General features: G+C 35.3%; 1 protein-coding gene across 1 annotated transcript in view; it reads left to right on the top strand.

Annotated features, from left to right (window-relative positions):
• The window catches only part of ZNF804B (zinc finger protein 804B), a 522,963-nt gene that overhangs the window by 91,594 nt on the left and 418,545 nt on the right, over positions 1 to 12,824 (top strand).

Here is a 12,824-nt window from a genome sequence, read left to right as displayed (position 1 = left end):
AAACATTTAACTATAACGTTAGCTTAATGTCCATAACTGTTGATGTCCAACAACCCCCTTATTGTTTAAATTCTCAAGCAAGCATCCTTTAGAGTCTGATATACTGGAGCTGAGCTTGGTGCATTTTGTATTCATAAAAGCTCCCACAGAATCACTGGTAGGTATTATGTATGCTTATTGAGCTAAGCAGAAATAACTACCTGCCAAAAAATGATAACTGTGAAAGAAGGACCCCAAGAAGAGATCAGAAAGTGTCCAGCTTTCTGATAGTTTACAGAGCCCCACGAAGGATAGGAACCAAGATACAGGTGAAAGAGGCTCCAAAAGACAAATGTTATCTAGTATTTCCTCAGTGTCTTCAGGGATGTGCTAGTCAGAACCTGTGAGCAGACATTTATTTACCCACAGACTCATCTGGATGCCCTGGAGTTTGTCTTTGTCCAGTTATTACCAGACAGTAGGATAACCAGGGATTGGAACTCAGCTGTTCACAACACTTCTTTCCATAGGCACAAGGATCAACAGGAAGGATGGAGGTTCGTTTTGTCTTAGTTTCACATTTGGTTCAATGGGATGATGAAAAAGAGCAAATAGTTCATATGTGTATGTGTGTGTGTATATATATATAATATATGTATGACATATATAAACATATTCATACAACACAGACATGATTATTTAAAGATATGCCACTACCAAATATTGGCCATGAAACTTAGAAGAAAATAGAAATTGATGGAAGGAAAAAAAAAAACAAACAAACTAGAAACAAACTTTCAAATTTTGGCAAAGATTATACCAAAAGTAATGTTTTAAGTTTGAAGATGGATCTGAATGCTTGAAGATGCATTTAGAATAAAGTAGAGTTTATTAAATTTAGCAAAATGACCTATATTTTAGCAAACATAATAAAATAGTCTATACATATGTATATGAAGTAAAAAAGTAAAGCACAGAAAACTCTTCAACAAAATCCTATGCATTGTAATATTACTCAGGCTACTTCTGGTGAGTTAATGTTTTCCTCAATTATGTTACTATCCAATAAAAATATTTCTTCACACAAAAACTGTGTTTCTAATGCTGTATTAAGAAAAAAATGTTTCTTTTCTTCAATAAGATATTTATTTTTATTAAAAAGTTATATAGGTTTTGAAGCTTAACTTTTAAACTCTTTCTTTTTTTAGACACTGACTTTTAAGCTTAATTTTTATCTTATTTATTTATTTTGGACATATCATTGTGGTACAATATTATTTAAATTACAGGTATGCAAAACATGGCTGTGTGGTCGCTAAGTCTTGTCTGACTCTTGCCACTCCGTGGACTATATAGCCCACCAGGCTCCTCTGTCCATGGGATTTCTCAGGCAAGAATACTGGCTTGGGTTGCCTTTTCCTTCTCCAGGGGATCTTCCCACATCTCCTGCATTGCACGTGGTCTTCTGCATTGCAGGCAGATTCTTTAATGCTGTGCCACCAGAGATCCCTTTACAGGATAGTAATTCAAAATTTTTGAATGTTATACTCCATGTATAGCTATTATAAAATATTGGCTCTGTTCTCTGTGTTGTATTAATGCAATATACCCTTGTACAACAAATAAAGCAATTTTTAATCTTCCATGGTTATTAAAACCATAAAATAAATATTAAGAGCTTTTAATACAATTGGATGTGTGTTCAGGTTGTTTAATCAAGATAATCATCAGAAAAGATTATATTGAATGCTTTCTTCAATAACTGTCTGGAACATTCATGCCCGGCCGGGGGCTACAGGAGTCATTTGGGTTCACATTATTTTCACATTCCTTTAGTTGAGATAAATTTTAAGAAAATAAATTCTGAGGAAGTATGATGAAGGCAGCAATGGGAAAATGCACATGATGTACACATGTAGAAGCAGTAAGAAGAAAAAGATAAATTCTGCCTATGGACCTGGTTATGCTTCATCAATGCAGAGATACTTAAATTATTGTGGTCATTGTGGTAGGTTTATGGTAGTTGCTTTATTTCTTTTTTGGTTTGCCTTCTAGCTGTGAACACAATTCTTTAAGTTTTCACTTACAGGAATAGTATAAAGGGGAGAAAGAATCAGCATGTTGATAGAGGCATGGACACATGAATCAGTGTACACTGTTTGGGGAATTATTACTAAGCTGATATGGCTGGAGTAGTGGTTCTTCATCAGGGATCATTTTTGCCTCCACAAGAACATTTGGCAATGGCTGGAGACATTTTTGGCTCTGATGGGATCAGGGGTAATGTAGCATCTAGTGCAAAGAGGGCAGCAATTCTACTAAACATCCCGCAGTATGAATAGGACATGCCCCACAACAAAGAATTACCTAGTGTTAAATGTTGATGATGCTAAGCTTGAGAAGGCCTTGACTAAAACAGGAAAACTGAAGTGATAAGAGGGAGAACTAGAAGGAGATAAGGCAGATAGTACTTATGTTATGGGGATGGTGGGGATGACTTTGAATATCAACCTCAGGAGTAAAAGAATAGCATGAGTATTATCAGTGATGACAAAATAAAAAGATAAAGAGAGATGCTGTCCAAACATAAAACTGTTCAGGTATGCATGGAACCCATATAGGAAGTGCATTACCTAGGCTACAGTGCATATAAATAAAGTTAGTTTCTAAAAAATAAATAAATGGAGGGAGTAGTATGGGAAATACTAAGCCATGAGATAAAAATATATAACAATATTTTATGGAGGGCTGTTTGTTGGAAGTTTAGATTTGATGCAGAGAGTTAGAGTACTTGTTAAGTTCCTGAACAGGAAAGAGATGAATGAAAATGGCCTTTGAGTGATATTGTTTTTCCAGTCCTGTGTTAGATCATAGCATGAAGAAAATGAGGCATATTACAGGGAGACTGTTGAAGTTCTGCCCTCAATTTACAAACAAAATCGCTGGCACCCATAAAATATCCTTTCATATACATGAACCATGCTGGTAAGTTTCCTTTCAATTTTCATGGGTATGTACATTTACTTAGTCTTTTAGCCTTTCCTCTTCAAGTACATTTCCCAATGTTTCAGTGATTTATTTTCCTTTTTTCAATTGTTTTTTCTATAAGATATTTCACTTCATTTACAATAATGATTCAGATTGAATAGTATATGCTAATATGGTTCAGATCAAAACTTTTGAGAAGGAAAGTATATTCAAAAGAGATCATATATATATAGAGAGGTAGATAGATAGATCTGCCTATATACATATATTTAAGGAATTGAAGATATAAAAAGGGAAGGATAGATTCAATCTAATGTTTTATATTTTTTATAAATACTGAATAGGTAACAAGATGTAAATAACTGATTAACAAATGTGAGCATAAGGAAAAGTAATATGTTAAATGTTATTTCTTACAAATATGAATTTGTCTTTATTCAAAGCCATTGCATTAGAGTAACATAATTTTTTAAATAATTGCAGTTAAGGCAAGTTTATTTTAAACATGTAGAGTTAAGTTCTCCTTATATTCTTGATTAGTGAAAAGAATCTGACATCCTCTTGTCTTCCATTATAAATAAAATAAAAATTCATTAGCGAAATAGTTGAATATAAATCAGTCTGGAAATTCTTTCCAAGCTCTACAGATTAAATGATAAAAAAGAAATTTCCACAGCAGACAATAGACTGATTTAGCTATCTGAAACAAGCTTTTCTTTTTAGAAGCAACACTAACAATAATGCATCATAGAGTTTATAACGCATTCTGAAGTTAAGTGTTTAAAAACAAGAGTACAACATTTTGAAGGGGATAAATGGACACACTGCTTTATGGTTCTTCTATGGTATGGGTAGTAGTATTAACATAAGGTGTCTTGATACTGCGCGTGTGTGTGCTCAGTCACTCAGTTGTGTCCAGCTCTTTGAGACCCCACGGACTGTATGTAGCCCACCAGGTTCCTCTGTCCATGGGTTTCTCCAGGTAAGAATACTGGAACAGGTTGCCATTTCCTCCTCCAGGGGATCTTCCTAAATCAGTGATTGATCAAACCCGTGTCTCTTGTGTCTCCTGCATTGCAAATAGATTCTTTACCCACTGAGCATTAGTATAAGGTGTCTTGTTAGTAGATTGTGTTAAATTAAAAATGTATACTATAAGCTTAAAAAACCCGTAAAATATCACAACAAAGAATTGTTGCTAAGGAGGTAAAATAGAATTACAAAGAATTTTCAATCTGAAAGGTAGAAAATGAGGGGAAAAAAGGAACAAAAAAGAGTTGGGACAAATAGAAAAAAAAAAAAATAGCAAGGTGATATTTTAAAGTCCATTCATCCCAATGATACATTAAATACAAAGTTAAAAAATATAAGGAAGATAGTTTTAGGTTGGATAAAAAAGACTCAACTTTATGCTGCCTATAAAAAGTCCACTTTAAAAGTAAGGACACACACAGGTTAGCATTAAAAGGATGAATAATAAAGTAAAAGGATGGTAATAAATGGACTTTACTCACACTAATCAGTGTGACTCCATGTGATATGTAGACTGTGGGTGGGCACTGAGCTTCTATAGGTTGGTTTTGTCTGCATCTCATAACTGGCTTGGACTCCTGTAACAGTGCATTTTTTGACACTTTGCTAAGTACCTTAGAGTAGGGAATCTGCTAGATTATGGCACAAAGGCCAGTAGGTAATTTCTCCACACAGCTATGTCTCTTCGTACTAACTGGTTGCTCTTTAGTCTTTGTGTCCAACTCTTGCAACCCCATGGACTGTAGGCCACCAGGCACCACTGTCCGTGGAATTTCCCAGGCAAGAATACTGGAGTGGATTGCCATTTCCTTCTCCAGGGGCTCTTTCAGCCCAAGGATCGAACCCATGTCTCTTACATCCCCTGTATTGCAGGTGGATTCTTTACCACTGAGCCACCAGGGAAGTCTTATAAACTGGTTTGCATTGAAAAAAAGAGCAGGGATTAAAAGTCTTGAAAAAAAAGCTAATTTTTCATAATTTTCAGAACATATTAGACTCTATTCAACGCAAAAGGAAGGAAGCAGAGGCCAATTAATATATAAAAAAATTGAGGTATTTTCCTTTTCACCTTCACGTATTGGGAAAAGGAATGAGATGCTTTTTGTCCTTTTGTCAGTATACAGTTCTCTCAGAGATATGCTAGGAAATGGATGATAGGAAAACATGGAAGATTGGAGAGTACAAGCAGGAAGCAGGGTCCCTAAGTGATCATGCAGTTTCCTTGGAATGAGCATCATCTAATATAAAAGACCTCAGGATGCAGATGGCTACTCTACATAAAGGAATATCTCTAGTTTTCCACTCATAGCATCTCCAAGTCTAATTAACCTGTGGTGATTACAGAAAGGCAGGAAATTCATTGTAGTAGATGTCATGTTTGAAATGAATCCCACAGTGAAAGAAGTTTGAAAAACTCTTTCTTAAAGAAGGGATGTAAAAGTCAAAAAGAATGATTCAGCATCAGATTCTCCTGTAGACAGGGTAAAACTGAGACTTGGTACCCCAAGAACATGCATCATCAATGTAAAATCTGGAGATCAGTATTGTTTGACATAATGAATGCAAAACCTTGATGGCATCCTCCTTCAGGTATTTGAATAGTTCTGCTGAAATTTCATCGTACTCACTAGCTTCATTAACAGCAGTGCTTCTTAAGGCCCACTTGACATCACACTTCAGAATGTCTGGCTCTGGAAGACTAACCAAACAATCATAGTAATCTGGTTCATTAAGATCTTTTTTATACAGTTCTTCCATGTATTCTTTCCATCTCTTCTTGATCTTTTCAGCATCTACTAGGTCTCTACAGTTTTTATCCTTTATTGTGCTCATCTTTAGGTGAAAAGCTCCCTTAATGCTTCCAATTTTCCCAAGGAGATCTCTGCCATTTCCCAGATGATTCATTGGAAAAGTCCTTGATGCTCAGAAAGATTGGGGGCTGAAGGAGAAGAGGGTGCCAGAGGATGAGATGGCTGGATGGCATTGCCGATGCAATGAACATGAACTTGAGCAAACTCCAGGAGATGGTGAGGGACAGGGAGGCCTGGTGTGCTGCAGTCCATGGGGTCACAAAGACTCGGACACAGCTGGGCAACTGAACAAGAACAACAACTAAGTATTGTTTGATCTCTAACTTTCCAATTAATACATATAGCTTCAGTGCAATACAAAATATATTTCTTATTGTGAATCAGGGCCAAAACAAGTTTGCAAGTGAATGTTCTGAGAAGAGTTAAAGTCTTTGAAGAACTGGTGGAAGTTCATTGCAGTATAGCAATTTGAATTTAGGTAACTAAGCTATGTTTGAAAATACATATTGCAATTCACTTTGAGCTATATTTCAAAAATTTTAGTTACTTTATTTTCTGGGTAAGCATCAAATTGTCAAGCTCTAAAATTTAGAGTTTCTATGTGTGTACAATAAAAATATCCACTCTGACCTTTTTCTACTAGACGTTCAGTTTCCCTTCCTAGAAGCAGCCAGTAAGTAATGTCTTATGTTTCTTTTCAGATATATTCTACTCAGTAGCTATGAGTGTCAAAACAACTTGACACTTTTTTGCCTTGATTAACAAGCTTCTGAATGGTTGACTCCCTTCCTTTGGCTCAGGAGGCCTGACCTCTAGGTACTCGAGACTCACACTGAAATTTTGCTGCTCAATTCCAGCTACCTCCCAGAAAGACTCAGATTAACTCTGGCTGACCCTATGAGAAAAAACAGGCCCACTGGCCAGTTCTTCAAGATACGCATCTAACCATGCTATATTTTTTATTGAGATTCAGAGTAAACTTTTGATAACAAAGGCTGGCATTCAGGTTTACTCTGCTCATCATGATGCTGAGCAGTTTACACATACTACATCACTGATTCTCACACACACACTAAATAATCCCTGTGAAGCCAGTGCTGTCATTATTGTACAGATGAGGTGACTGAAACATTTAAGTCACTGTACAGTCACACAGCTAGCAAATGATGGCACTCAGATTCAAACCAGGCAATATCCAAGGTTATGCTCTTTATTTCTGTGCTGTCCACACTATACTGCCTCTTACCTGCACTGATAAAGCTGTTCTTTTTTCTTGCTAGAATAGAAGCATTGTAGCTTCTTAAGACACATGACTGCCATTAAGCAAGGGTTTTCTTCTCCTCCAACCCCCTTCTGTGCCATAGTAGTGACCAAACCCTGCACTCCTCTTTAACCAAATCTCAGGAGGAATCAAAGACCTACACTACAAAACAGCTGTGTGTGTTTGTCTACATGCATGTACACATGTGTTTTAGACATATTGTACGAATTGGTATCAACTGTCTGGAGAAAAGATAACCTGCTTTAGTATCTGCTAGAATTAGAAATTTACTGTTTCATTAGAGAGACAAACATATGCTGAAACAAGCTAAACTAGTGGCCCTAAGTCTGTTTTACACTTCCCAAGACAAGCGGATGGTGAATAAGGAGGAACACGGTTGAAAGCAGACCCAGCAGAGTTGGCACATGAAATGTGTGAAAGATTTAGTTATATGAGGAGGGTTGTGTGATGTCAAGTCTTTATCAAATCATAAGTAAAATGCATTGCTCTCTAAGAGTTCATGGTAAAGTGGATTTACTGTGGGGAATGCAGAGATTCCAATGTTAAAGAACTCGTGACTAAGAGATATTTGGGTTATGCTATCATTAATTTTTCACATTCTCTCCAAACATTTACTGAGCTAAACAGAGTCCCTATCTATCACTAAAATGCATAATTCAAAATATAGGATAAGTGATATCATATCACAATAAAATTAAATAACCCCCAATATAGAGAAATTGATTCCTCTTAGATATTTCATAAATTTGTATGTGTGTGTGTATGTATATATATATATATATTCACTGAACTAGCAATATGCTATGTTTCTTCAAATTATAAATTTAATTTTTGGCCAAGAATTTAACCAATGTATAGTAACCCTCAAAAAGGTGACTAGGCAAAGAATGATAGCTATTAAGATGATGTGGCCTCTTTGGATATAGACTATTCTCATTTAATTCTAACTTTCAGAGCTTTCAACACACATGAGGACTTTGTAAATGTATGCTTAATGATGATGATAATGAAGATATTTGAATGTTTTGAAAGTTGTTGAAATTGTGCATTTTTTAAAAATATGGAATCCCATGAAGAAAATATTTAGGATATATAGTTGGTAATAATAAGTATGGGGTTTATTCAACTGCTTTTATTTTTAAACAAATGTAAGCTTTAACTTTTGAATATCTTGATAAGCTTTGCAAATCCTCAACCTCAGAACTCTACACCATCTACTATTCTTACTTGCTTTTCTACATAGGCAGCTGAAGTTGCAAGAGGAAATTTCAAAATTCTGCAACAAATTTATGGTTTCCATAGTTCATGGGTAGTCCGGCCTCAGAGTAATAACTTTTTTTTTTTTTAACTTTTCTTCTAAGCCAGGCAATGTGCTAGAGTTTTAACAGGGGTTACCTTGTTTAAAGCTCAGGTAGCTCTGATAAATTAACTGTTTTACCTCCATTTTATATATGCCAAACAAATGCTTAAGTGAAGTTTTCATTTACCCAAGTTTCACACATTTAGGAAATATTGGGACCCACCCTTAAAATCAGGAAGTCTGATTCCAGAAGCTGTACGCTCAAGTAGTGTATGCCTTTACCTATAATTATCTGTTCTCCCTGACACACAATTTCTCTAATTCATAAATAGCAAAGGAGATTTATATATCCCACTCCTCACATTAGAACAATTTCTGGCCTTTCCTAGATGAATATTACCCACATAAGTTCCTTTCTTCAGGGTTTTCTGTTGAGTATAAAACCTCTTGTGGCAGTAAGAGTTAAAATTGATAAATTTTTGATCCTTTCTTGCAAAAGATGGAAAGTAACTTTAGTAAAAACAAAACAAAAAAGAATAAAAGTCAAAACTAAGAACTCACACAACGTGAAGTCAAGGAATAGAGATGGAACTATGATTTCTTCCGTGGAATAAGGCTGACCATTTTATATATAGTTGATAGTAGTTAAGATGAGATGGAGAGAATAGGACATGTAACTGAATTTGATTAATATTTTACAGTAGATGAAAAATACAGAGAATATTCAATAAATGCTGCCAAATTTCATGGTCCCTGAAGAGCTAGGGCACATTGAATATAATTAGTGACTTTGAGGCAAGAACAGACCTGGTAGGAAAATCATGGACAGTAATATCATGATGAATTATATTTATATTAAAATCAGATTAATAATGTTACTATTAATGTTAATGTTTCATAAAGAGTTTTAGAAATATTATAGAATAGAAAAAGGCAATGATATTCCATAATCACTTTGAAAAAGAGCTATTACATTATGAATTTAGGAAGACACAATCAGCAGCAACTGTGGACTTGATGATGCCAATATTTTCCAGCTTTACATTCTGTTTTTCCAGTCCTACAGCTGAAAGATAGAAATATTTTCAATAGTATTTTCAGGAAATACAGAAGCATGAGATAGATTATTGGAGATTCTTATAAACATTTCCTGAATGTTAAGGGATAGATTTATAAATGAACAGTCTTATGAAAGTGTTAAAAATATAGTACATTAAATGACGTATACATTTTGCTTAAAACTGGGCCTCTTTGTCCAGTGAGCCGGTAGACTTTGTTGGGTTGATTTTTCAGGCAACACTCTTCATCAATAAGATGAAGGAAAATGTAGGAATGTTATATCAAGAGCTTTGTGTTTTGGGGGGGATTATGTTTCTGTATAGATTGTACAGGGGGATGTTTTACTAGTAAGTATTTACAAAACAACTCAATGGAATGACTTAAAATCACTTAATTAAACACAAAAATTGGATCAGGTCATTTTTTCATGTGTTTTGCCAAAGTTAATATAAGCCATATGTTAATAAAAGAGTGTAACTTTCTTCTAACTGGTGATATTATCAGGCATTGTTGAATTATAGTTAATTAAGTTTGTTTTTATGAATGTATTTGACCTAGCAAAATTTTATTTGGTTAATAAGAATAAATACACTCTTTGATGCTCTTTCCTACTAATTTAAAAATCTCTAGGGATCACACTTTACAGAGGCATAAATACTGTATTTTGATTTAGATCTTATAATTTTGATCTGATGGCTTGAAAAATAGTTTGTTAATCATCAGACTGCTAAAGTAAAAATATTTTCCACAAGCAACTATGTGTAACTAAGATCCCAAGGGAATATTTGCATAAGGATCCATACACATATATGTAAATACAGTTTTACTTAGGTATAAAATAATATCTAGTAAGTAAACTAAGATTCACTTCAGTTCAGCCTCTCAGTCATGTCCCACTCTGCAACACCATGGACTGCAGCACGCCAGGCTTCCCTGTCACCAACTCCCGGAGTTCACTCAAACTCATGTCTGTTGACTCAGTGATGCCATCCAACCATCTCATCCTCTGTTGTCCCCTTCTCCTCCTGCCTTAAATCTTTCCCAGCATCAAGGTCTTCAGCTTTAGCATCAGTCGTTCCAATGAATATTCAGGACTGATTTCCTTTAGGATGGACTGTTTTGAACTCCTTGCAGTCCAAGGGATTCTCAAGAGTCTTCTCCAGCACCACATTTCAAAAACATCAATTCTTCGGTGCTCAGCTTTCTTTATAGTCTAACTCTCACATCCATACATGACTATTGGAAAAACCATAGCTTTATATGATAGATATTTGGATAATACAATTAAGAAAGTGTGCTTATAGTCAAGAGTATTTTCTAAAATGTATCATGTTCATTTTGAAATAACCAAATGAATATAAATTGACTAGTCAACCTCAAAAAGAATAAAGTCATCAAAGAACTAAGTGTGTAATGATCTCTATTGGGAAAATAAGTAATTTATAATTATAATTATAATTTTATTTTATTTGTTAATTAATTTAATTAAATTTATTTATTTAATTTTATTTTATAATTTTAATTTTCTTATAATTTATAATTATAATTTTAGAAAGGGCAGAGGAACCAGAGATCAAAATGCCAACATCTGCTAGATCATCAAAAAAGCAAGAGAGTTCCAGAAAAATATTTACTTCTGCTTTATTGATTACGCCAAAGCCTTTGATGATGTGGATCACCAGAAACTGTGGAAAATTCTTCAAGAGATTGGAATACCAGACCACCTAACCTGCCCTTGAGACATCTGTATGCAGGTCAGGAAGCAACAGTTAGAACTGGACATGGAACAACAGACTGGTTCCAAATAGGAAAAGGAGTTCGCCAAGGCTGTATATTGTCACCCTACTTATTTAACTTCTATGCAGAGTACATCATGAGAAACGCGGGGCTGGAAGAAGCAAAGCTGGAATCAAGATTGCCAGGAGAAATATCAATAACCTCAGATACGCAGATGACACCACCCTTATGGCAGAAAGTGAAGAAGAACTAAAAAGCTTCTTGATGAAAGTGAAAGAGGAGAATGAAAAAGTTTGCTTAAAGCTCAACATTCAGAAAAACTAAGATCATGCCATCTGATCCCATCACTTCATGGCAAACAGATTGGGAAACAGTGGAAACAGTGGCTGACTTTATTTTTTAGGGCTCCAAAATAACTGCAGATGTTGACTTAGGCCATGAAATTAAAAGATGCTTGCTCTTTGGAAGGAAAGTTCTGACCAAGCTAGACAGCATATTAAAAAACAGAGATATTACTTTCTCAGCAAAGGTCCATCTAGTCAAGGCTATGTTTTTTCCAGTAGTCATGTATGGGTGTGAGAGTTGGACTATAAAGAAAGCTGAGCACTGAAGAATTGATGCTTTTGAGCTGTGGTGTTGGAGAAGACTCTTGAGAGTTCCTTGGACTGCAAGGAGTTCCAACCAGTCCATCCTAAAGGAGATCAGTCCTGGTTGTTCATTGGAAGGACTGATGTTGAAGCTGAACCTCCAATACTTTGGTCACCTGATATGTAGAGCTGACTCATTTTAAAAAACCCTGATGCTGGGAAAGATTGAAGGCGGGAGGAGAGGGGACAACAGAGGATGAGATGGTTGGATGGCGTTACTGACTCAATGGAGATGAGTTTGAGTAAAGTCCAGGAGTTGGTGATGGACAGGGAGACCTCACATGCTGTGGTCCATGGAGTCACAAAGAGTCAGACAGGACTGAGAGACTGAACTGAACTGAACTGAACTGATGGAAGAGCATGAGGCTGGAAACTGAATGGTACAAATCTAATTGCACAGCATTTAGTATATGATACTGAGGATTTTGGACTTTATGCTTAGCAGAAGTGGGAAGCTAATAATATTTTTCTTTGCTTGGATATTACTGATCTAGGTTTCCCTGTCAAGTTTTCTACCCTGGTCCCTAAAATCTTTGATACCCACAGTCTCTAGCCTAAAGTTCACTGCATTAAGAATCCTTTTTATATTTTAAATCTGTATTCATTCTTTACATTTTCAGTATAATTTCAAATAAAAGATCTTATTTTATTATCATTAAAATATAGTGTATACTTTATATCCATTTTGGAAAAGGGAGAGAAAGAGCAAAGTGCCCCAGTGACCACTATAATATCCTTTTGGGTATTTATCAATAGAAAACATCTAGCATCATGTGAACAAGAAAGAGACTCAGCAGTGTGTTTTGGGGGAGAGTCAGTAGTGAGTAGGGAAAGAGAGATGAGAGTAAGGTCAACTAGCAATCACTTCCTTATCTCCCATCAGCCAAATTCACTCAGACACTTAGAACATTGCTTCTATATCAAACTACTATCTGGCATTGTTCGGGTGTTGAATGTTTTTAAAAAATCAAATATTCTATTTAATGTAA

The sequence above is a fragment of the Odocoileus virginianus genome, chromosome 1, assembly GCF_023699985.2.
Source record: "Odocoileus virginianus isolate 20LAN1187 ecotype Illinois chromosome 1, Ovbor_1.2, whole genome shotgun sequence".
Classification (NCBI taxonomy): Eukaryota; Metazoa; Chordata; class Mammalia; order Artiodactyla; family Cervidae; genus Odocoileus; species Odocoileus virginianus.
Note: the sequence above shows the minus strand (reverse complement) of the source record. Positions and strands in the feature narration are given on the sequence as shown.